This window comes from Vanacampus margaritifer, chromosome 16 (genome assembly GCF_051991255.1).
Source record: "Vanacampus margaritifer isolate UIUO_Vmar chromosome 16, RoL_Vmar_1.0, whole genome shotgun sequence".
NCBI classification, from domain to species: domain Eukaryota; kingdom Metazoa; phylum Chordata; class Actinopteri; order Syngnathiformes; family Syngnathidae; genus Vanacampus; species Vanacampus margaritifer.
The window spans coordinates 21,072,528-21,096,662 of record NC_135447.1 but is presented as its reverse complement, the minus strand read 5'-3'; positions in this window follow the sequence as shown (position 1 = coordinate 21,096,662).

Sequence of the window (24,135 nt, the reverse complement as noted above, 5' to 3'; positions counted from 1 at the left end):
CGTTTAAAGCAATAAAAAGTTCATTTTGGCTCTCACACCTAAACTAAACGTTGTAGACTCAAAATTTTTGCTCTATTTAGTGTATTTTAGCATCCTGAAGATGATTCCAGCATTAATTTCATTGTGCTTATGCTCATTTTTAAGATTTTGACATTTTCACCTTAAGTGTACAATCAGGGGCTGAAAACGCGTTTAAAGCAATAAAAAGTTCATTTTGGCTCTCACACCTAAACTAAACGTTGTAGACTCAAAATTTTTGCTGTATTTAGTGTATTCTAGCATCCTGAAGATGATTCCAGCATTAATTTCATCGTGCTTATGCTCATTTTGAAGATTTTGACATTTTAACCTAAAGTGCACAATCAGAATGAAAACGCATTTAAAGCAATAAAAAGTTCATTTTGGCTCACACACCTAAAATAAACGTTGTAGACTCAAAATTTTTGCTGTATCCAGTGCATTCTAGCATCCTGAAGATGATTCCAGCATTAATTTCATTGTGCTTATGCTAAATTTGAAGATTTTGACATTTTCACCTAAAGTGTACAATCAGGGGCTGAAAACGCGTTTAAAGCAATAAAAAGTTCATTTTGGCTCTCACACCTAAACTAAACGTTGTAGACTCAAAATTTTTGCTGTATTTAGTGTATTCTAGCATCCTGAAGATGATTCCAGCATTAATTTCATTGTGCTTATGCTCATTTTTAAGATTTTGACATTTTCACCTAAAGTGCACAATCAGGCTGAAAACGCATTTAAAGCAATAAAAAGTTCATTTTGGCTCTCACACCTAAACTAAACGTTGTAGACTCAAAATTTTTGCTGTATTTAGTGTATTCTAGCATCCTGAAGATGATTCCAGCATTAATTTCATTGTGCTTATGCTCATTTTGAAGATTTTGACATTTTCACCTTAAGTGTACAATCAGGGGCTGAAAACGCGTTTAAAGCAATAAAAAGTTCATTTTGGCTCTCACACCTAAACTAAACGTTGTAGACTCAAAATTTTTGCTGTATTTAGTGTATTCTAGCATCCTGAAGATGATTCCAGCATTAATTTCATTGTGCTTATGCTCATTTTTAAGATTTTGACATTTTCACCTAAAGTGCACAATCAGGCTGAAAACGCATTTAAAGCAATAAAAAGTTCATTTTGGCTCTCACGCCTAAACTAAACGTTGTAGACTCAAAATTTTTGCTGTATTCAGTGTATTCTAGTATCCTGAAGATGATTCCAGCATTAATTTCATTGTGCTTATGCTCATTTTTAAGATTTTGACATTTTCACCTAAAGTGCACTATCAGGGGCTGAAAACGCGTTTAAAGCAATAAAAAGTTCATTTTGGCTCTCACACCTAAACTAAACGTTGTAGACTCAAAATTTTTGCTGTATTTAGTGTATTCTAGCATCCTGAAGATGATTCCAGCATTAATTTCATTGTGCTTATGCTCATTTTTAAGATTTTGACATTTTCACCTTAAGTGTACAATCAGGGGCTGAAAACGCGTTTAAAGCAATAAAAAGTTCATTTTGGCTCTCACACCTAAACTAAACGTTGTAGACTCAAAATTTTTGCTGTATTTAGTGTATTCTAGCATCCTGAAGATGATTCCAGCATTAATTTCATTGTGCTTATGCTCATTTTTAAGATTTTGACATTTTCACCTTAAGTGTACAATCAGGGGCTGAAAACGCGTTTAAAGCAATAAAAAGTTCATTTTGGCTCTCACACCTAAACTAAACGTTGTAGACTCAAAATTTTTGCTGTATTTAGTGTATTCTAGCATCCTGAAGATGATTCCAGCATTAATTTCATTGTGCTTATGCTCATTTTGAAGATTTTGACATTTTCACCTTAAGTGTACAATCAGGGGCTGAAAACGCGTTTAAAGCAATAAAAAGTTCATTTTGGCTCTCACACCTAAACTAAACGTTGTAGACTCAAACTTGTTGCTGTATTTAGTGTATTCTAGCATCCTGAAGATGATTCCAGCATTAATTTCATTGTGCTTATGCTCATTTTGAAGATTTTGACATTTTCACCTTAAGTGTACAATCAGGGGCTGAAAACGCGTTTAAAGCAATAAAAAGTTCATTTTGGCTCTCACACCTAAACTAAACGTTGTAGACTCAAACTTGTTGCTGTATTTAGTGTATTCTAGCATCCTGAAGATGATTCCAGCATTAATTTCATTGTGCTTATGCTCATTTTTAAGATTTTGACATTTTCACCTAAAGTGCACAATCAGGGGCTGAAAACGCGTTTAAAGAAATAAAAAGTTCATTTTGGCTCTCACACCTAAACTAAACGTTGTAGACTCAAAATTTTTGCTGTATTTAGTGTATTCAAGCATCCTGAAGATGATTCCAGCATTAATTTCATTGTGCTTATGCTCATTTTTAAGATTTTGACATTTTCACCTAAAGTGCACAATCAGGGGCTGAAAACGCGTTTAAAGAAATAAAAAGTTCATTTTGGCTCTCACACCTAAACTAAACGTTGTAGACTCAAAATTTGTGCTGTATTTAGTGTATTCTAGCATCCTGAAGATGATTCCAGCATTAATTTCATTGTGCTTATGCTCATTTTTAAGATTTTGACATTTTCACCTAAAGTGCACAATCAGGCTGAAAACGCATTTAAAGCAATAAAAAGTTCATTTTGGCTCTCACACCGAAACTAAACGTTGTAGACTCAAAATTTTTGCTGTATTCAGTGTATTTTAGCATCCTGAAGATGATTCCAGCATTAATTTCATTGTGCTTATGCTCATTTTTAAGATTTTGACATTTTCACCTTAAGTGTACAATCAGGGGCTGAAAACGCGTTTAAAGCAATAAAAAGTTCATTTTGGCTCTCACACCTAAACTAAACGTTGTAGACTCAAAATTTTTGCTGTATTCAGTGTATTCTAGCATCCTGAAGATGATTCCAGCATTAATTTCATTGTGCTTATGCTAATTTTTAAGATTTTGACATTTTCACCTAAAGTGCACAATCAGGCTGAAAACGCATTTAAAGCAATAAAAAGTTCATTTTGGCTCTCACACCTAAACTAAACGTTGTAGACTCAAAATTTTTGCTGTATTTAGTGTATTCTAGCATCCTGAAGATGATTCCAGCATTAATTTCATTGTGCTTATGCTCATTTTGAAGATTTTGACATTTTCACCTTAAGTGTACAATCAGGGGCTGAAAACGCGTTTAAAGCAATAAAAAGTTCATTTTGGCTCTCACACCTAAACTAAACGTTGTAGACTCAAAATTTTTGCTGTATTTAGTGTATTCTAGCATCCTGAAGATGATTCCAGCATTAATTTCATTGTGCTTATGCTCATTTTTAAGATTTTGACATTTTCACCTAAAGTGCACAATCAGGCTGAAAACGCATTTAAAGCAATAAAAAGTTCATTTTGGCTCTCACACCTAAACTAAACGTTGTAGACTCAAAATTTTTGCTGTATTTAGTGTATTTTAGCATCCTGAAGATGATTCCAGCATTAATTTCATTGTGCTTATGCTCATTTTTAAGATTTTGACATTTTCACCTTAAGTGTACAATCAGGGGCTGAAAACGCGTTTAAAGCAATAAAAAGTTCATTTTGGCTCTCACACCTAAACTAAACGTTGTAGACTCAAAATTTTTGCTGTATTTAGTGTATTCTAGCATCCTGAAGATGATTCCAGCATTAATTTCATTATGCTTATGCTCATTTTTAAGATTTTGACATTTTTACCTAAAGTGCACAATCAGGCTGAAAACGCATTTAAAGCAATAAAAAGTTCATTTTGGCTCTCACACCTAAACTAAACGTTGTCGACTCAAAATTTTTGCTGTATTTAGTGTATTTTAGCATCCTGAAGATGATTCCAGCATTAATTTCATTGTGCTTATGCTCATTTTTAAGATTTTGACATTTTCACCTTAAGTGTACAATCAGGGGCTGAAAACGCGTTTAAAGCAATAAAAAGTTCATTTTGGCTCTCACACCTAAACTAAACGTTGTAGACTCAAAATTTTTGCTGTATTTAGTGTATTCTAGCATCCTGAAGATGATTCCAGCATTAATTTCATTGTGCTTATGCTCATTTTTAAGATTTTGATATTTTCACCTAAAGTGCACAATCAGGCTGAAAACGCATTTAAAGCAATAAAAGTTAATTTTGGCTCTCACACCTAAAATAAACGTTGTAGACTCAAAATTTTTGCTGTATTTAGTGTATTCTAGCATCCTGAAGATGATTCCAGCATTAATTTCATTGTGCTTATGCTCATTTTGAAGATTTTGACATTTTCACCTTAAGTGTACAATCAGGGGCTGAAAACGCGTTTAAAGCAATAAAAAGTTCATTTTGGCTCACACACCTAAAATAAACGTTGTAGACTCAAAATTTTTGCTGTATTCAAAGTATTCTAGCATCCTGAAGATGATTCCAGCATTAATTTCATTGTGCTTATGCTCATTTTTAAGATTTTGACATTTTCACCTAAAGTGCACAATCAGGGGCTGAAAACGCGTTTAAAGCAATAAAAAGTTCATTTTGGCTCTCACACCTAAACTAAACGTTGTAGACTCAAAATTTTTGCTGTATTCAGTGTATTCTAGCATCCTGAAGATGATTCCAGCATTAATTTCATTGTGCTTATGCTCATTTTGAAGATTTTGACATTTTCACCTTAAGTGTACAATCAGGGGCTGAAAACGCGTTTAAAGCAATAAAAAGTTCATTTTGGCTCTCACACCTAAACTAAACGTTGTAGACTCAAAATTTTTGCTGTATTTAGTGTATTCTAGCATCCTGAAGATGATTCCAGCATTAATTTCATTGTGCTTATGCTCATTTTTAAGATTTTGACATTTTCACCTAAAGTGCACAATCAGGGGCTGAAAACGCGTTTAAAGCAATAAAAAGTTCATTTTGGCTCTCACACCTAAACTAAACGTTGTAGACTCAAAATTTTTGCTCTATTTAGTGTATTTTAGCATCCTGAAGATGATTCCAGCATTAATTTCATTGTGCTTATGCTCATTTTTAAGATTTTGACATTTTCACCTTAAGTGTACAATCAGGGGCTGAAAACGCGTTTAAAGCAATAAAAAGTTCATTTTGGCTCTCACACCTAAACTAAACGTTGTAGACTCAAAATTTTTGCTGTATTTAGTGTATTCTAGCATCCTGAAGATGATTCCAGCATTAATTTCATCGTGCTTATGCTCATTTTGAAGATTTTGACATTTTAACCTAAAGTGCACAATCAGAATGAAAACGCATTTAAAGCAATAAAAAGTTCATTTTGGCTCACACACCTAAAATAAACGTTGTAGACTCAAAATTTTTGCTGTATCCAGTGCATTCTAGCATCCTGAAGATGATTCCAGCATTAATTTCATTGTGCTTATGCTAATTTTGAAGATTTTGACATTTTCACCTAATGTGTACAATCAGGGGCTGAAAACGCGTTTAAAGCAATAAAAAGTTCATTTTGGCTCTCACACCTAAACTAAACGTTGTAGACTCAAAATTTTTGCTATATTTAGTGTATTCTAGCATCCTGAAGATGATTCCAGCATTAATTTCATTGTGCTTATGCTCATTTTTAAGATTTTGACATTTTCACCTAAAGTGCACAATCAGGCTGAAAACGCATTTAAAGCAATAAAAAGTTCATTTTGGCTCTCACACCTAAACTAAACGTTGTAGACTCAAAATTTTTGCTGTATTTAGTGTATTCTAGCATCCTGAAGATGATTCCAGCATTAATTTCATTGTGCTTATGCTCATTTTTAAGATTTTGACATTTTCACCTAAAGTGCACAATCAGGGGCTGAAAACGCGTTTAAAGCAATAAAAAGTTCATTTTGGCTCTCACACCTAAACTAAACGTTGTAGACTCAAAATTTTTGCTCTATTTAGTGTATTTTAGCATCCTGAAGATGATTCCAGCATTAATTTCATTGTGCTTATGCTCATTTTTAAGATTTTGACATTTTCACCTTAAGTGTACAATCAGGGGCTGAAAACGCGTTTAAAGCAATACAAAGTTCATTTTGGCTCTCACACCTAAACTAAACGTTGTAGACTCAAACTTGTTGCTGTATTTAGTGTATTCTAGCATCCTGAAGATGATTCCAGCATTAATTTCATTGTGCTTATGCTCATTTTTAAGATTTTGACATTTTCACCTAAAGTGCACAATCAGGGTGAAAACGCATTTAAAGCAATAAAAAGTTCATTTTGGCTCTCACACCTAAAATAAACGTTGTAGACTCAAAATTTTTGCTGTATTTAGTGTATTCTAGCATCCTGAAGATGATTCCAGCATTAATTTCATTGTGCTTATGCTCATTTTGAAGATTTTGACATTTTCACCTTAAGTGTACAATCAGGGGCTGAAAACGCGTTTAAAGCAATAAAAAGTTCATTTTGGCTCACACACCTAAAATAAACGTTGTAGACTCAAAATTTTTGCTGTATTCAAAGTATTCTAGCATCCTGAAGATGATTCCAGCATTAATTTCATTGTGCTTATGCTCATTTTTAAGATTTTGACATTTTCACCTAAAGTGCACAATCAGGGGCTGAAAACGCGTTTAAAGCAATAAAAAGTTCATTTTGGCTCTCACACCTAAACTAAACGTTGTAGACTCAAAATTTTTGCTCTATTTAGTGTATTTTAGCATCCTGAAGATGATTCCAGCATTAATTTCATTGTGCTTATGCTCATTTTTAAGATTTTGACATTTTCACCTAAAGTGCACAATCAGGCTGAAAACGCATTTAAAGCAATAAAAAGTTCATTTTGGCTCTCACACCTAAACTAAACGTTGTAGACTCAAAATTTTTGCTGTATTTAGTGTATTTTAGCATCCTGAAGATGATTCCAGCATTAATTTCATTGTGCTTATGCTCATTTTTAAGATTTTGACATTTTCACCTTAAGTGTACAATCAGGGGCTGAAAACGCGTTTAAAGCAATAAAAAGTTCATTTTGGCTCACACACCTAAAATAAACGTTGTAGACTCAAAATTTTTGCTGTATTCAGTGTATTCTAGCATCCTGAAGATGATTCCAGCATTAATTTCATTGTGCTTATGCTCATTTTGAAGATTTTGACATTTTCACCTTAAGTGTACAATCAGGGGCTGAAAACGCGTTTAAAGCAATAAAAAGTTCATTTTGGCTCTCACACCTAAACTAAACGTTGTAGACTCAAAATTTTTGCTGTATTTAGTGTATTCTAGCATCCTGAAGATGATTCCAGCATTAATTTCATTGTGCTTATGCTCATTTTTAAGATTTTGACATTTTCACCTAAAGTGCACAATCAGGGGCTGAAAACGCGTTTAAAGCAATAAAAAGTTCATTTTGGCTCTCACACCTAAACTAAACGTTGTAGACTCAAAATTTTTGCTCTATTTAGTGTATTTTAGCATCCTGAAGATGATTCCAGCATTAATTTCATTGTGCTTATGCTCATTTTTAAGATTTTGACATTTTCACCTTAAGTGTACAATCAGGGGCTGAAAACGCGTTTAAAGCAATAAAAAGTTCATTTTGGCTCTCACACCTAAACTAAACGTTGTAGACTCAAAATTTTTGCTGTATTTAGTGTATTCTAGCATCCTGAAGATGATTCCAGCATTAATTTCATCGTGCTTATGCTCATTTTGAAGATTTTGACATTTTAACCTAAAGTGCACAATCAGAATGAAAACGCATTTAAAGCAATAAAAAGTTCATTTTGGCTCACACACCTAAAATAAACGTTGTAGACTCAAAATTTTTGCTGTATCCAGTGCATTCTAGCATCCTGAAGATGATTCCAGCATTAATTTCATTGTGCTTATGCTAATTTTGAAGATTTTGACATTTTCACCTAAAGTGTACAATCAGGGGCTGAAAACGCGTTTAAAGCAATAAAAAGTTCATTTTGGCTCTCACACCTAAACTAAACGTTGTAGACTCAAAATTTTTGCTATATTTAGTGTATTCTAGCATCCTGAAGATGATTCCAGCATTAATTTCATTGTGCTTATGCTCATTTTTAAGATTTTGACATTTTCACCTAAAGTGCACAATCAGGCTGAAAACGCATTTAAAGCAATAAAAAGTTCATTTTGGCTCTCACACCTAAACTAAACGTTGTAGACTCAAAATTTTTGCTGAATTTAGTGTATTCTAGCATCCTGAAGATGATTCCAGCATTAATTTCATTGTGCTTATGCTCATTTTGAAGATTTTGACATTTTCACCTTAAGTGTACAATCAGGGGCTGAAAACGCGTTTAAAGCAATAAAAAGTTCATTTTGGCTCTCACACCTAAACTAAACGTTGTAGACTCAAAATTTTTGCTGTATTTAGTGTATTCTAGCATCCTGAAGATGATTCCAGCATTAATTTCATTGTGCTTATGCTCATTTTTAAGATTTTGACATTTTCACCTAAAGTGCACAATCAGGCTGAAAACGCATTTAAAGCAATAAAAAGTTCATTTTGGCTCTCACACCTAAACTAAACGTTGTAGACTCAAAATTTTTGCTGTATTTAGTGTATTTTAGCATCCTGAAGATGATTCCAGCATTAATTTCATTGTGCTTATGCTCATTTTTAAGATTTTGACATTTTCACCTTAAGTGTACAATCAGGGGCTGAAAACGCGTTTAAAGCAATAAAAAGTTCATTTTGGCTCTCACACCTAAACTAAACGTTGTAGACTCAAAATTTTTGCTGTATTTAGTGTATTCTAGCATCCTGAAGATGATTCCAGCATTAATTTCATTGTGCCTATGCTCATTTTTAAGATTTTGATATTTTCACCTAAAGTGCACAATCAGGCTGAAAACGCATTTAAAGCAATAAAAAGTTAATTTTGGCTCTCACACCTAAAATAAACGTTGTAGACTCAAAATTTTTGCTGTATTTAGTGTATTCTAGCATCCTGAAGATGATTCCAGCATTAATTTCATTGTGCTTATGCTCATTTTGAAGATTTTGACATTTTCACCTTAAGTGTACAATCAGGGGCTGAAAACGCGTTTAAAGCAATAAAAAGTTCATTTTGGCTCACACACCTAAAATAAACGTTGTAGACTCAAAATTTTTCCTGTATTCAAAGTATTCTAGCATCCTGAAGATGATTCCAGCATTAATTTCATTGTGCTTATGCTCATTTTGAAGATTTTGACATTTTCACCTTAAGTGTACAATCAGGGGCTGAAAACGCGTTTAAAGCAATAAAAAGTTCATTTTGGCTCTCACACCTAAACTAAACGTTGTAGACTCAAAATTTTTGCTGTATTTAGTGTATTCTAGCATCCTGAAGATGATTCCAGCATTAATTTCATTGTGCTTATGCTCATTTTTAAGATTTTGACATTTTCACCTTAAGTGTACAATCAGGGGCTGAAAACGCGTTTAAAGCAATAAAAAGTTCATTTTGGCTCTCACACCTAAACTAAACGTTGTAGACTCAAAATTTTTGCTGTATTTAGTGTATTCTAGCATCCTGAAGATGATTCCAGCATTAATTTCATCGTGCTTATGCTCATTTTGAAGATTTTGACATTTTAACCTAAAGTGCACAATCAGGCTGAAAACGCATTTAAAGCAATAAAAAGTTCATTTTGGCTCACACACCTAAAATAAACGTTGTAGACTCAAAATTTTTGCTGTATTCAGTGCATTCTAGCATCCTGAAGATAATTCCAGCATTAATTTCATTGTGCTTATGCTAATTTTGAAGATTTTGACATTTTCACCTAAAGTGTACAATCAGGGGCTGAAAACACGTTTAAAGCAATAAAAAGTTCATTTTGGCTCTCACACCTAAACTAAACGTTGTAGACTCAATTTTTTTGCTGTATTTAGTGTATTCTAGCATCCTGAAGATGATTCCAGCATTAATTTCATTGTGCTTATGCTCATTTTTAAGATTTTGATATTTTCACCTAAAGTGCACAATCAGGCTGAAAACGCATTTAAAGCAATAAAAAGTTAATTTTGGCTCTCACACCTAAAATAAACGTTGTAGACTCAAAATTTTTGCTGTATTTAGTGTGTTCTAGCATCCTGAAGATGATTCCAGCATTAATTTCATTGTGCTTATGCTCATTTTGAAGATTTTGACATTTTCACCTTAAGTGTACAATCAGGGGCTGAAAACGCGTTTAAAGCAATAAAAAGTTCATTTTGGCTCACACACCTAAAATAAACGTTGTAGACTCAAAATTTTTGCTGTATTCAGTGTATTCTAGCATCCTGAAGATGATTCCAGCATTAATTTCATTGTGCTTATGCTCATTTTGAAGATTTTGACATTTTCACCTTAAGTGTACAATCAGGGGCTGAAAACGCGTTTAAAGCAATAAAAAGTTCATTTTGGCTCTCACACCTAAACTAAACGTTGTAGACTCAAAATTTTTGCTGTATTTAGTGTATTCTAGCATCCTGAAGATGATTCCAGCATTAATTTCATTGTGCTTATGCTCATTTTTAAGATTTTGATATTTTCACCTAAAGTGCACAATCAGGCTGAAAACGCATTTAAAGCAATAAAAAGTTAATTTTGGCTCTCACACCTAAAATAAACGTTGTAGACTCAAAATTTTTGCTGTATTTAGTGTATTCTAGCATCCTGAAGATGATTCCAGCATTAATTTCATTGTGCTTATGCTCATTTTGAAGATTTTGACATTTTCACCTTAAGTGTACAATCAGGGGCTGAAAACGCGTTTAAAGCAATAAAAAGTTCATTTTGGCTCACACACCTAAAATAAACGTTGTAGACTCAAAATTTTTCCTGTATTCAAAGTATTCTAGCATCCTGAAGATGATTCCAGCATTAATTTCATTGTGCTTATGCTCATTTTGAAGATTTTGACATTTTCACCTTAAGTGTACAATCAGGGGCTGAAAACGCGTTTAAAGCAATAAAAAGTTCATTTTGGCTCACACACCTAAAATAAACGTTGTAGACTCAAAATTTTTGCTGTATTCAGTGTATTCTAGCATCCTGAAGATGATTCCAGCATTAATTTCATTGTGCTTATGCTCATTTTGAAGATTTTGACATTTTCACCTTAAGTGTACAATCAGGGGCTGAAAACGCGTTTAAAGCAATAAAAAGTTCATTTTGGCTCTCACACCTAAACTAAACGTTGTAGACTCAAAATTTTTGCTGTATTTAGTGTATTCTAGCATCCTGAAGATGATTCCAGCATTAATTTCATTGTGCTTATGCTCATTTTTAAGATTTTGATATTTTCACCTAAAGTGCACAATCAGGCTGAAAACGCATTTAAAGCAATAAAAAGTTAATTTTGGCTCTCACACCTAAAATAAACGTTGTAGACTCAAAATTTTTGCTGTATTTAGTGTATTCTAGCATCCTGAAGATGATTCCAGCATTAATTTCATTGTGCTTATGCTCATTTTGAAGATTTTGACATTTTCACCTTAAGTGTACAATCAGGGGCTGAAAACGCGTTTAAAGCAATAAAAAGTTCATTTTGGCTCACACACCTAAAATAAACGTTGTAGACTCAAAATTTTTCCTGTATTCAAAGTATTCTAGCATCCTGAAGATGATTCCAGCATTAATTTCATTGTGCTTATGCTCATTTTGAAGATTTTGACATTTTCACCTTAAGTGTACAATCAGGGGCTGAAAACGCGTTTAAAGCAATAAAAAGTTCATTTTGGCTCTCACACCTAAACTAAACGTTGTAGACTCAAAATTTTTGCTGTATTTAGTGTATTCTAGCATCCTGAAGATGATTCCAGCATTAATTTCATTGTGCTTATGCTCATTTTTAAGATTTTGACATTTTCACCTAAAGTGCACAATCAGGGGCTGAAAACGCGTTTAAAGCAATAAAAAGTTCATTTTGGCTCTCACACCTAAACTAAACGTTGTAGACTCAAAATTTTTGCTCTATTTAGTGTATTTTAGCATCCTGAAGATGATTCCAGCATTAATTTCATTGTGCTTATGCTCATTTTTAAGATTTTGACATTTTCACCTTTAGTGTACAATCAGGGGCTGAAAACGCGTTTAAAGCAATAAAAAGTTCATTTTGGCTCTCACACCTAAACTAAACGTTGTAGACTCAAAATTTTTGCTGTATTTAGTGTATTCTAGCATCCTGAAGATGATTCCAGCATTAATTTCATCGTGCTTATGCTCATTTTGAAGATTTTGACATTTTAACCTAAAGTGCACAATCAGAATGAAAACGCATTTAAAGCAATAAAAAGTTCATTTTGGCTCACACACCTAAAATAAACGTTGTAGACTCAAAATTTTTGCTGTATCCAGTGCATTCTAGCATCCTGAAGATGATTCCAGCATTAATTTCATTGTGCTTATGCTAATTTTGAAGATTTTGACATTTTCACCTAAAGTGTACAATCAGGGGCTGAAAACGCGTTTAAAGCAATAAAAAGTTCATTTTGGCTCTCACACCTAAACTAAACGTTGTAGACTCAAAATTTTTGCTATATTTAGTGTATTCTAGCATCCTGAAGATGATTTCAGCATTAATTTCATTGTGCTTATGCTCATTTTTAAGATTTTGACATTTTCACCTAAAGTGCACAATCAGGCTGAAAACGCATTTAAAGCAATAAAAAGTTCATTTTGGCTCTCACACCTAAACTAAACGTTGTAGACTCAAAATTTTTGCTCTATTTAGTGTATTTTAGCATCCTGAAGATGATTCCAGCATTAATTTCATCGTGCTTATGCTCATTTTGAAGATTTTGACATTTTAACCTAAAGTGCACAATCAGAATGAAAACGCATTTAAAGCAATAAAAAGTTCATTTTGGCTCACACACCTAAAATAAATGTTGTAGACTCAAAATTTTTGCTGTATCCAGTGCATTCTAGCATCCTGAAGATGATTCCAGCATTAATTTCATTGTGCTTATGCTAATTTTGAAGATTTTGACATTTTCACCTAAAGTGTACAATCAGGGGCTGAAAACGCGTTTAAAGCAATAAAAAGTTCATTTTGGCTCTCACACCTAAACTAAACGTTGTAGACTCAAAATTTTTGCTATATTTAGTGTATTCTAGCATCCTGAAGATGATTCCAGCATTAATTTCATTGTGCTTATGCTCATTTTTAAGATTTTGACATTTTCACCTAAAGTGCACAATCAGGCTGAAAACGCATTTAAAGCAATAAAAAGTTCATTTTGACTCTCACACCTAAACTAAACGTTGTAGACTCAAAATTTTTGCTGAATTTAGTGTATTCTAGCATCCTGAAGATGATTCCAGCATTAATTTCATTGTGCTTATGCTCATTTTGAAGATTTTGACATTTTCACCTTAAGTGTACAATCAGGGGCTGAAAACGCGTTTAAAGCAATAAAAAGTTCATTTTGGCTCTCACACCTAAACTAAACGTTGTAGACTCAAAATTTTTGCTGTATTTAGTGTATTCTAGCATCCTGAAGATGATTCCAGCATTAATTTCATTGTGCTTATGCTCATTTTTAAGATTTTGACATTTTCACCTTAAGTGTACAATCAGGGGCTGAAAACGCGTTTAAAGCAATAAAAAGTTCATTTTGGCTCTCACACCTAAACTAAACGTTGTAGACTCAAAATTTTTGCTGTATTTAGTGTATTCTAGCATCCTGAAGATGATTCCAGCATTAATTTCATTGTGCTTATGCTCATTTTTAAGATTTTGATATTTTCACCTAAAGTGCACAATCAGGCTGAAAACGCATTTAAAGCAATAAAAAGTTCATTTTGGCTCTCACACCTAAAATAAACGTTGTAGACTCAAAATTTTTGCTGTATTTAGTGTATTCTAGCATCCTGAAGATGATTCCAGCATTAATTTCATTGTGCTTATGCTCATTTTGAAGATTTTGACATTTTCACCTTAAGTGTACAATCAGGGGCTGAAAACGCGTTTAAAGCAATAAAAAGTTCATTTTGGCTCACACACCTAAAATAAACGTTGTAGACTCAAAATTTTTGCTGTATTCAGTGTATTCTAGCATCCTGAAGATGATTCCAGCATTAATTTCATTGTGCTTATGCTCATTTTGAAGATTTTGACATTTTCACCTTAAGTGTACAATCAGGGGCTGAAAACGCGTTTAAAGCAATAAAAAGTTCATTTTGGCTCTCACACCTAAACTAAACGTTGTAGACTCAAAATTTTTGCTGTATTTAGTGTATTCTAGCATCCTGAAGATGATTCCAGCATTAATTTCATTGTGCTTATGCTCATTTTTAAGATTTTGATATTTTCACCTAAAGTGCACAATCAGGCTGAAAACGCATTTAAAGCAATAAAAAGTTAATTTTGGCTCTCACACCTAAAATAAACGTTGTAGACTCAAAATTTTTGCTGTATTTAGTGTATTCTAGCATCCTGAAGATGATTCCAGCATTAATTTCATTGTGCTTATGCTCATTTTGAAGATTTTGACATTTTCACCTTAAGTGTACAATCAGGGGCTGAAAACGCGTTTAAAGCAATAAAAAGTTCATTTTGGCTCACACACCTAAAATAAACGTTGTAGACTCAAAATTTTTCCTGTATTCAAAGTATTCTAGCATCCTGAAGATGATTCCAGCATTAATTTCATTGTGCTTATGCTCATTTTGAAGATTTTGACATTTTCACCTTAAGTGTACAATCAGGGGCTGAAAACGCGTTTAAAGCAATAAAAAGTTCATTTTGGCTCACACACCTAAAATAAACGTTGTAGACTCAAAATTTTTGCTGTATTCAGTGTATTCTAGCATCCTGAAGATGATTCCAGCATTAATTTCATTGTGCTTATGCTCATTTTGAAGATTTTGACATTTTCACCTTAAGTGTACAATCAGGGGCTGAAAACGCGTTTAAAGCAATAAAAAGTTCATTTTGGCTCTCACACCTAAACTAAACGTTGTAGACTCAAAATTTTTGCTGTATTTAGTGTATTCTAGCATCCTGAAGATGATTCCAGCATTAATTTCATTGTGCTTATGCTCATTTTTAAGATTTTGATATTTTCACCTAAAGTGCACAATCAGGCTGAAAACGCATTTAAAGCAATAAAAAGTTAATTTTGGCTCTCACACCTAAAATAAACGTTGTAGACTCAAAATTTTTGCTGTATTTAGTGTATTCTAGCATCCTGAAGATGATTCCAGCATTAATTTCATTGTGCTTATGCTCATTTTGAAGATTTTGACATTTTCACCTTAAGTGTACAATCAGGGGCTGAAAACGCGTTTAAAGCAATAAAAAGTTCATTTTGGCTCACACACCTAAAATAAACGTTGTAGACTCAAAATTTTTCCTGTATTCAAAGTATTCTAGCATCCTGAAGATGATTCCAGCATTAATTTCATTGTGCTTATGCTCATTTTGAAGATTTTGACATTTTCACCTTAAGTGTACAATCAGGGGCTGAAAACGCGTTTAAAGCAATAAAAAGTTCATTTTGGCTCTCACACCTAAACTAAACGTTGTAGACTCAAAATTTTTGCTGTATTTAGTGTATTCTAGCATCCTGAAGATGATTCCAGCATTAATTTCATTGTGCTTATGCTCATTTTTAAGATTTTGACATTTTCACCTAAAGTGCACAATCAGGGGCTGAAAACGCGTTTAAAGCAATAAAAAGTTCATTTTGGCTCTCACACCTAAACTAAACGTTGTAGACTCAAAATTTTTGCTCTATTTAGTGTATTTTAGCATCCTGAAGATGATTCCAGCATTAATTTCATTGTGCTTATGCTCATTTTTAAGATTTTGACATTTTCACCTTTAGTGTACAATCAGGGGCTGAAAACGCGTTTAAAGCAATAAAAAGTTCATTTTGGCTCTCACACCTAAACTAAACGTTGTAGACTCAAAATTTTTGCTGTATTTAGTGTATTCTAGCATCCTGAAGATGATTCCAGCATTAATTTCATCGTGCTTATGCTCATTTTGAAGATTTTGACATTTTAACCTAAAGTGCACAATCAGAATGAAAACGCATTTAAAGCAATAAAAAGTTCATTTTGGCTCACACACCTAAAATAAACGTTGTAGACTCAAAATTTTTGCTGTATCCAGTGCATTCTAGCATCCTGAAGATGATTCCAGCATTAATTTCATTGTGCTTATGCTAATTTTGAAGATTTTGACATTTTCACCTAAAGTGTACAATCAGGGGCTGAAAACGCGTTTAAAGCAATAAAAAGTTCATTTTGGCTCTCACACCTAAACTAAACGTTGTAGACTCAAAATTTTTGCTATATTTAGTGTATTCTAGCATCCTGAAGATGATTCCAGCATTAATTTCATTGTGCTTATGCTCATTTTTAAGATTTTGACATTTTCACCTAAAGTGCACAATCAGGCTGAAAACGCATTTAAAGCAATAAAAAGTTCATTTTGGCTCTCACACCTAAACTAAACGTTGTAAACTCAAAATTTTTGCTCTATTTAGTGTATTTTAGCATCCTGAAGATGATTCCAGCATTAATTTCATCGTGCTTATGCTCATTTTGAAGATTTTGACATTTTAACCTAAAGTGCACAATCAGAATGAAAACGCATTTAAAGCAATAAAAAGTTCATTTTGGCTCACACACCTAAAATAAACGTTGTAGACTCAAAATTTTTGCTGTATCCAGTGCATTCTAGCATCCTGAAGATGATTCCAGCATTAATTTCATTGTGCTTATGCTAATTTTGAAGATTTTGACATTTTCACCTAAAGTGTACAATCAGGGGCTGAAAACGCGTTTAAAGCAATAAAAAGTTCATTTTGGCTCTCACACCTAAACTAAACGTTGTAGACTCAAAATTTTTGCTATATTTAGTGTATTCTAGCATCCTGAAGATGATTCCAGCATTAATTTCATTGTGCTTATGCTCATTTTTAAGATTTTGACATTTTCACCTAAAGTGCACAATCAGGCTGAAAACGCATTTAAAGCAATAAAAAGTTCATTTTGGCTCTCACACCTAAACTAAACGTTGTAGACTCAAAATTTTTGCTGAATTTAGTGTATTCTAGCATCCTGAAGATGATTCCAGCATTAATTTCATTGTGCTTATGCTCATTTTGAAGATTTTGACATTTTCACCTTAAGTGTACAATCAGGGGCTGAAAACGCGTTTAAAGCAATAAAAAGTTCATTTTGGCTCTCACACCTAAACTAAACGTTGTAGACTCAAAATTTTTGCTGTATTTAGTGTATTCTAGCATCCTGAAGATGATTCCAGCATTAATTTCATTGTGCTTATGCTCATTTTTAAGATTTTGACATTTTCACCTAAAGTGCACAATCAGGCTGAAAACGCATTTAAAGCAATAAAAAGTTCATTTTGGCTCTCACACCTAAACTAAACGTTGTAGACTCAAAATTTTTGCTGTATTTAGTGTATTTTAGCATCCTGAAGATGATTCCAGCATTAATTTCATTGTGCTTATGCTCATTTTTAAGATTTTGACATTTTCACCTTAAGTGTACAATCAGGGGCTGAAAACGCGTTTAAAGCAATAAAAAGTTCATTTTGGCTCTCACACCTAAACTAAACGTTGTAGACTCAAAATTTTTGCTGTATTTAGTGTATTCTAGCATCCTGAAGATGATTCCAGCATTAATTTCATTGTGCTTATGCTCATTTTTAAGATTTTGATATTTTCACCTAAAGTGCACAATCAGGCTGAAAACGCATTTAAAGCAATAAAAAGTTAATTTTGGCTCTCACACCTAAAATAAACGTTGTAGACTCAAAATTTTTGCTGTATTTAGTGTATTCTAGCATCCTGAAGATGATTCCAGCATTAATTTCATTGTGCTTATGCTCATTTTGAAGATTTTGACATTTTCACCTTAAGTGTACAATCAGGGGCTGAAAACGCGTTTAAAGCAATAAAAAGTTCATTTTGGCTCACACACCTAAAATAAACGTTGTAGACTCAAAATTTTTCCTGTATTCAAAGTATTCTAGCATCCTGAAGATGATTCCAGCATTAATTTCATTGTGCTTATGCTCATTTTGAAGATTTTGACATTTTCACCTTAAGTGTACAATCAGGGGCTGAAAACGCGTTTAAAGCAATAAAAAGTTCATTTTGGCTCTCACACCTAAACTAAACGTTGTAGACTCAAAATTTTTGCTGTATTTAGTGTATTCTAGCATCCTGAAGATGATTCCAGCATTAATTTCATTGTGCTTATGCTCATTTTTAAGATTTTGACATTTTCACCTAAAGTGCACAATCAGGGGCTGAAAACGCGTTTAAAGCAATAAAAAGTTCATTTTGGCTCTCACACCTAAACTAAACGTTGTAGACTCAAAATTTTTGCTCTATTTAGTGTATTTTAGCATCCTGAAGATGATTCCAGCATTAATTTCATTGTGCTTATGCTCATTTTTAAGATTTTGACATTTTCACCTTTAGTGTACAATCAGGGGCTGAAAACGCGTTTAAAGCAATAAAAAGTTCATTTTGGCTCTCACACCTAAACTAAACGTTGTAGACTCAAAATTTTTGCTGTATTTAGTGTATTCTAGCATCCTGAAGATGATTCCAGCATTAATTTCATCGTGCTTATGCTCATTTTGAAGATTTTGACATTTTAACCTAAAGTGCACAATCAGAATGAAAACGCATTTAAAGCAATAAAAAGTTCATTTTGGCTCACACACCTAAAATAAACGTTGTAGACTCAAAATTTTTGCTGTATCCAGTGCATTCTAGCATCCTGAAGATGATTCCAGCATTAATTTCATTGTGCTTATGCTAATTTTGAAGATTTTGACATTTTCACCTAAAGTGTACAATCAGGGGCTGAAAACGCGTTTAAAGCAATAAAAAGTTCATTTTGGCTCTCACACCTAAACTAAACGTTGTAGACTCAAAATTTTTGCTATATTTAGTGTATTCTAGCATCCTGAAGATGATTTCAGCATTAATTTCATTGTGCTTATGCTCATTTTTAAGATTTTGACATTTTCACCTAAAGTGCACAATCAGGCTGAAAACGCATTTAAAGCAATAAAAAGTTCATTTTGGCTCTCACACCTAAACTAAACGTTGTAGACTCAAAATTTTTGCTCTATTTAGTGTATTTTAGCATCCTGAAGATGATTCCAGCATTAATTTCATCGTGCTTATGCTCATTTTGAAGATTTTGACATTTTAACCTAAAGTGCACAATCAGAATGAAAACGCATTTAAAGCAATAAAAAGTTCATTTTGGCTCACACACCTAAAATAAATGTTGTAGACTCAAAATTTTTGCTGTATCCAGTGCATTCTAGCATCCTGAAGATGATTCCAGCATTAATTTCATTGTGCTTATGCTAATTTTGAAGATTTTGACATTTTCACCTAAAGTGTACAATCAGGGGCTGAAAACGCGTTTAAAGCAATAAAAAGTTCATTTTGGCTCTCACACCTAAACTAAACGTTGTAGACTCAAAATTTTTGCTATATTTAGTGTATTCTAGCATCCTGAAGATGATTCCAGCATTAATTTCATTGTGCTTATGCTCATTTTTAAGATTTTGACATTTTCACCTAAAGTGCACAATCAGGCTGAAAACGCATTTAAAGCAATAAAAAGTTCATTTTGACTCTCACACCTAAACTAAACGTTGTAGACTCAAAATTTTTGCTGAATTTAGTGTATTCTAGCATCCTGAAGATGATTCCAGCATTAATTTCATTGTGCTTATGCTCATTTTGAAGATTTTGACATTTTCACCTTAAGTGTACAATCAGGGGCTGAAAACGCGTTTAAAGCAATAAAAAGTTCATTTTGGCTCTCACACCTAAACTAAACGTTGTAGACTCAAAATTTTTGCTGTATTTAGTGTATTCTAGCATCCTGAAGATGATTCCAGCATTAATTTCATTGTGCTTATGCTCATTTTTAAGATTTTGACATTTTCACCTTAAGTGTACAATCAGGGGCTGAAAACGCGTTTAAAGCAATAAAAAGTTCATTTTGGCTCTCACACCTAAACTAAACGTTGTAGACTCAAAATTTTTGCTGTATTTAGTGTATTCTAGCATCCTGAAGATGATTCCAGCATTAATTTCATTGTGCTTATGCTCATTTTTAAGATTTTGATATTTTCACCTAAAGTGCACAATCAGGCTGAAAACGCATTTAAAGCAATAAAAAGTTCATTTTGGCTCTCACACCTAAAATAAACGTTGTAGACTCAAAATTTTTGCTGTATTTAGTGTATTCTAGCATCCTGAAGATGATTCCAGCATTAATTTCATTGTGCTTATGCTCATTTTGAAGATTTTGACATTTTCACCTTAAGTGTACAATCAGGGGCTGAAAACGCGTTTAAAGCAATAAAAAGTTCATTTTGGCTCACACACCTAAAATAAACGTTGTAGACTCAAAATTTTTGCTGTATTCAGTGTATTCTAGCATCCTGAAGATGATTCCAGCATTAATTTCATTGTGCTTATGCTCATTTTGAAGATTTTGACATTTTCACCTTAAGTGTACAATCAGGGGCTGAAAACGCGTTTAAAGCAATAAAAAGTTCATTTTGGCTCTCACACCTAAACTAAACGTTGTAGACTCAAAATTTTTGCTGTATTTAGTGTATTCTAGCATCCTGAAGATGATTCCAGCATTAATTTCATTGTGCTTATGCTCATTTTTAAGATTTTGATATTTTCACCTAAAGTGCACAATCAGGCTGAAAACGCATTTAAAGCAATAAAAAGTTAATTTTGGCTCTCACACCTAAAATAAACGTTGTAGACTCAAAATTTTTGCTGTATTTAGTGTATTCTAGCATCCTGAAGATGATTCCAGCATTAATTTCATTGTGCTTATGCTCATTTTGAAGATTTTGACATTTTCACCTTAAGTGTACAATCAGGGGCTGAAAACGCGTTTAAAGCAATAAAAAGTTCATTTTGGCTCACACACCTAAAATAAACGTTGTAGACTCAAAATTTTTCCTGTATTCAAAGTATTCTAGCATCCTGAAGATGATTCCAGCATTAATTTCATTGTGCTTATGCTCATTTTGAAGATTTTGACATTTTCACCTTAAGTGTACAATCAGGGGCTGAAAACGCGTTTAAAGCAATAAAAAGTTCATTTTGGCTCACACACCTAAAATAAACGTTGTAGACTCAAAATTTTTGCTGTATTCAGTGTATTCTAGCATCCTGAAGATGATTCCAGCATTAATTTCATTGTGCTTATGCTCATTTTGAAGATTTTGACATTTTCACCTTAAGTGTACAATCAGGGGCTGAAAACGCGTTTAAAGCAATAAAAAGTTCATTTTGGCTCTCACACCTAAACTAAACGTTGTAGACTCAAAATTTTTGCTGTATTTAGTGTATTCTAGCATCCTGAAGATGATTCCAGCATTAATTTCATTGTGCTTATGCTCATTTTTAAGATTTTGATATTTTCACCTAAAGTGCACAATCAGGCTGAAAACGCATTTAAAGCAATAAAAAGTTAATTTTGGCTCTCACACCTAAAATAAACGTTGTAGACTCAAAATTTTTGCTGTATTTAGTGTATTCTAGCATCCTGAAGATGATTCCAGCATTAATTTCATTGTGCTTATGCTCATTTTGAAGATTTTGACATTTTCACCTTAAGTGTACAATCAGGGGCTGAAAACGCGTTTAAAGCAATAAAAAGTTCATTTTGGCTCACACACCTAAAATAAACGTTGTAGACTCAAAATTTTTCCTGTATTCAAAGTATTCTAGCATCCTGAAGATGATTCCAGCATTAATTTCATTGTGCTTATGCTCATTTTGAAGATTTTGACATTTTCACCTTAAGTGTACAATCAGGGGCTGAAAACGCGTTTAAAGCAATAAAAAGTTCATTTTGGCTCTCACACCTAAACTAAACGTTGTAGACTCAAAATTTTTGCTGTATTTAGTGTATTCTAGCATCCTGAAGATGATTCCAGCATTAATTTCATTGTGCTTATGCTCATTTTTAAGATTTTGACATTTTCACCTAAAGTGCACAATCAGGGGCTGAAAACGCGTTTAAAGCAATAAAAAGTTCATTTTGGCTCTCACACCTAAACTAAACGTTGTAGACTCAAAATTTTTGCTCTATTTAGTGTATTTTAGCATCCTGAAGATGATTCCAGCATTAATTTCATTGTGCTTATGCTCATTTTTAAGATTTTGACATTTTCACCTTTAGTGTACAATCAGGGGCTGAAAACGCGTTTAAAGCAATAAAAAGTTCATTTTGGCTCTCACACCTAAACTAAACGTTGTAGACTCAAAATTTTTGCTGTATTTAGTGTATTCTAGCATCCTGAAGATGATTCCAGCATTAATTTCATCGTGCTTATGCTCATTTTGAAGATTTTGACATTTTAACCTAAAGTGCACAATCAGAATGAAAACGCATTTAAAGCAATAAAAAGTTCATTTTGGCTCACACACCTAAAATAAACGTTGTAGACTCAAAATTTTTGCTGTATCCAGTGCATTCTAGCATCCTGAAGATGATTCCAGCATTAATTTCATTGTGCTTATGCTAATTTTGAAGATTTTGACATTTTCACCTAAAGTGTACAATCAGGGGCTGAAAACGCGTTTAAAGCAATAAAAAGTTCATTTTGGCTCTCACACCTAAACTAAACGTTGTAGACTCAAAATTTTTGCTATATTTAGTGTATTCTAGCATCCTGAAGATGATTCCAGCATTAATTTCATTGTGCTTATGCTCATTTTTAAGATTTTGACATTTTCACCTAAAGTGCACAATCAGGCTGAAAACGCATTTAAAGCAATAAAAAGTTCATTTTGGCTCTCACACCTAAACTAAACGTTGTAAACTCAAAATTTTTGCTCTATTTAGTGTATTTTAGCATCCTGAAGATGATTCCAGCATTAATTTCATCGTGCTTATGCTCATTTTGAAGATTTTGACATTTTAACCTAAAGTGCACAATCAGAATGAAAACGCATTTAAAGCAATAAAAAGTTCATTTTGGCTCACACACCTAAAATAAACGTTGTAGACTCAAAATTTTTGCTGTATCCAGTGCATTCTAGCATCCTGAAGATGATTCCAGCATTAATTTCATTGTGCTTATGCTAATTTTGAAGATTTTGACATTTTCACCTAAAGTGTACAATCAGGGGCTGAAAACGCGTTTAAAGCAATAAAAAGTTCATTTTGGCTCTCACACCTAAACTAAACGTTGTAGACTCAAAATTTTTGCTATATTTAGTGTATTCTAGCATCCTGAAGATGATTCCAGCATTAATTTCATTGTGCTTATGCTCATTTTTAAGATTTTGACATTTTCACCTAAAGTGCACAATCAGGCTGAAAACGCATTTAAAGCAATAAAAAGTTCATTTTGGCTCTCACACCTAAACTAAACGTTGTAGACTCAAAATTTTTGCTGAATTTAGTGTATTCTAGCATCCTGAAGATGATTCCAGCATTAATTTCATTGTGCTTATGCTCATTTTGAAGATTTTGACATTTTCACCTTAAGTGTACAATCAGGGGCTGAAAACGCGTTTAAAGCAATAAAAAGTTCATTTTGGCTCTCACACCTAAACTAAACGTTGTAGACTCAAAATTTTTGCTGTATTTAGTGTATTCTAGCATCCTGAAGATGATTCCAGCATTAATTTCATTGTGCTTATGCTCATTTTTAAGATTTTGACATTTTCACCTAAAGTGCACAATCAGGCTGAAAACGCATTTAAAGCAATAAAAAGTTCATTTTGGCTCTCACACCTAAACTAAACGTTGTAGACTCAAAATTTTTGCTGTATTTAGTGTATTTTAGCATCCTGAAGATGATTCCAGCATTAATTTCATTGTGCTTATGCTCATTTTTAAGATTTTGACATTTTCACCTTAAGTGTACAATCAGGGGCTGAAAACGCGTTTAAAGCAATAAAAAGTTCATTTTGGCTCTCACACCTAAACTAAACGTTGTAGACTCAAAATTTTTGCTGTATTTAGTGTATTCTAGCATCCTGAAGATGATTCCAGCATTAATTTCATTGTGCTTATGCTCATTTTTAAGATTTTGATATTTTCACCTAAAGTGCACAATCAGGCTGAAAACGCATTTAAAGCAATAAAAAGTTAATTTTGGCTCTCAC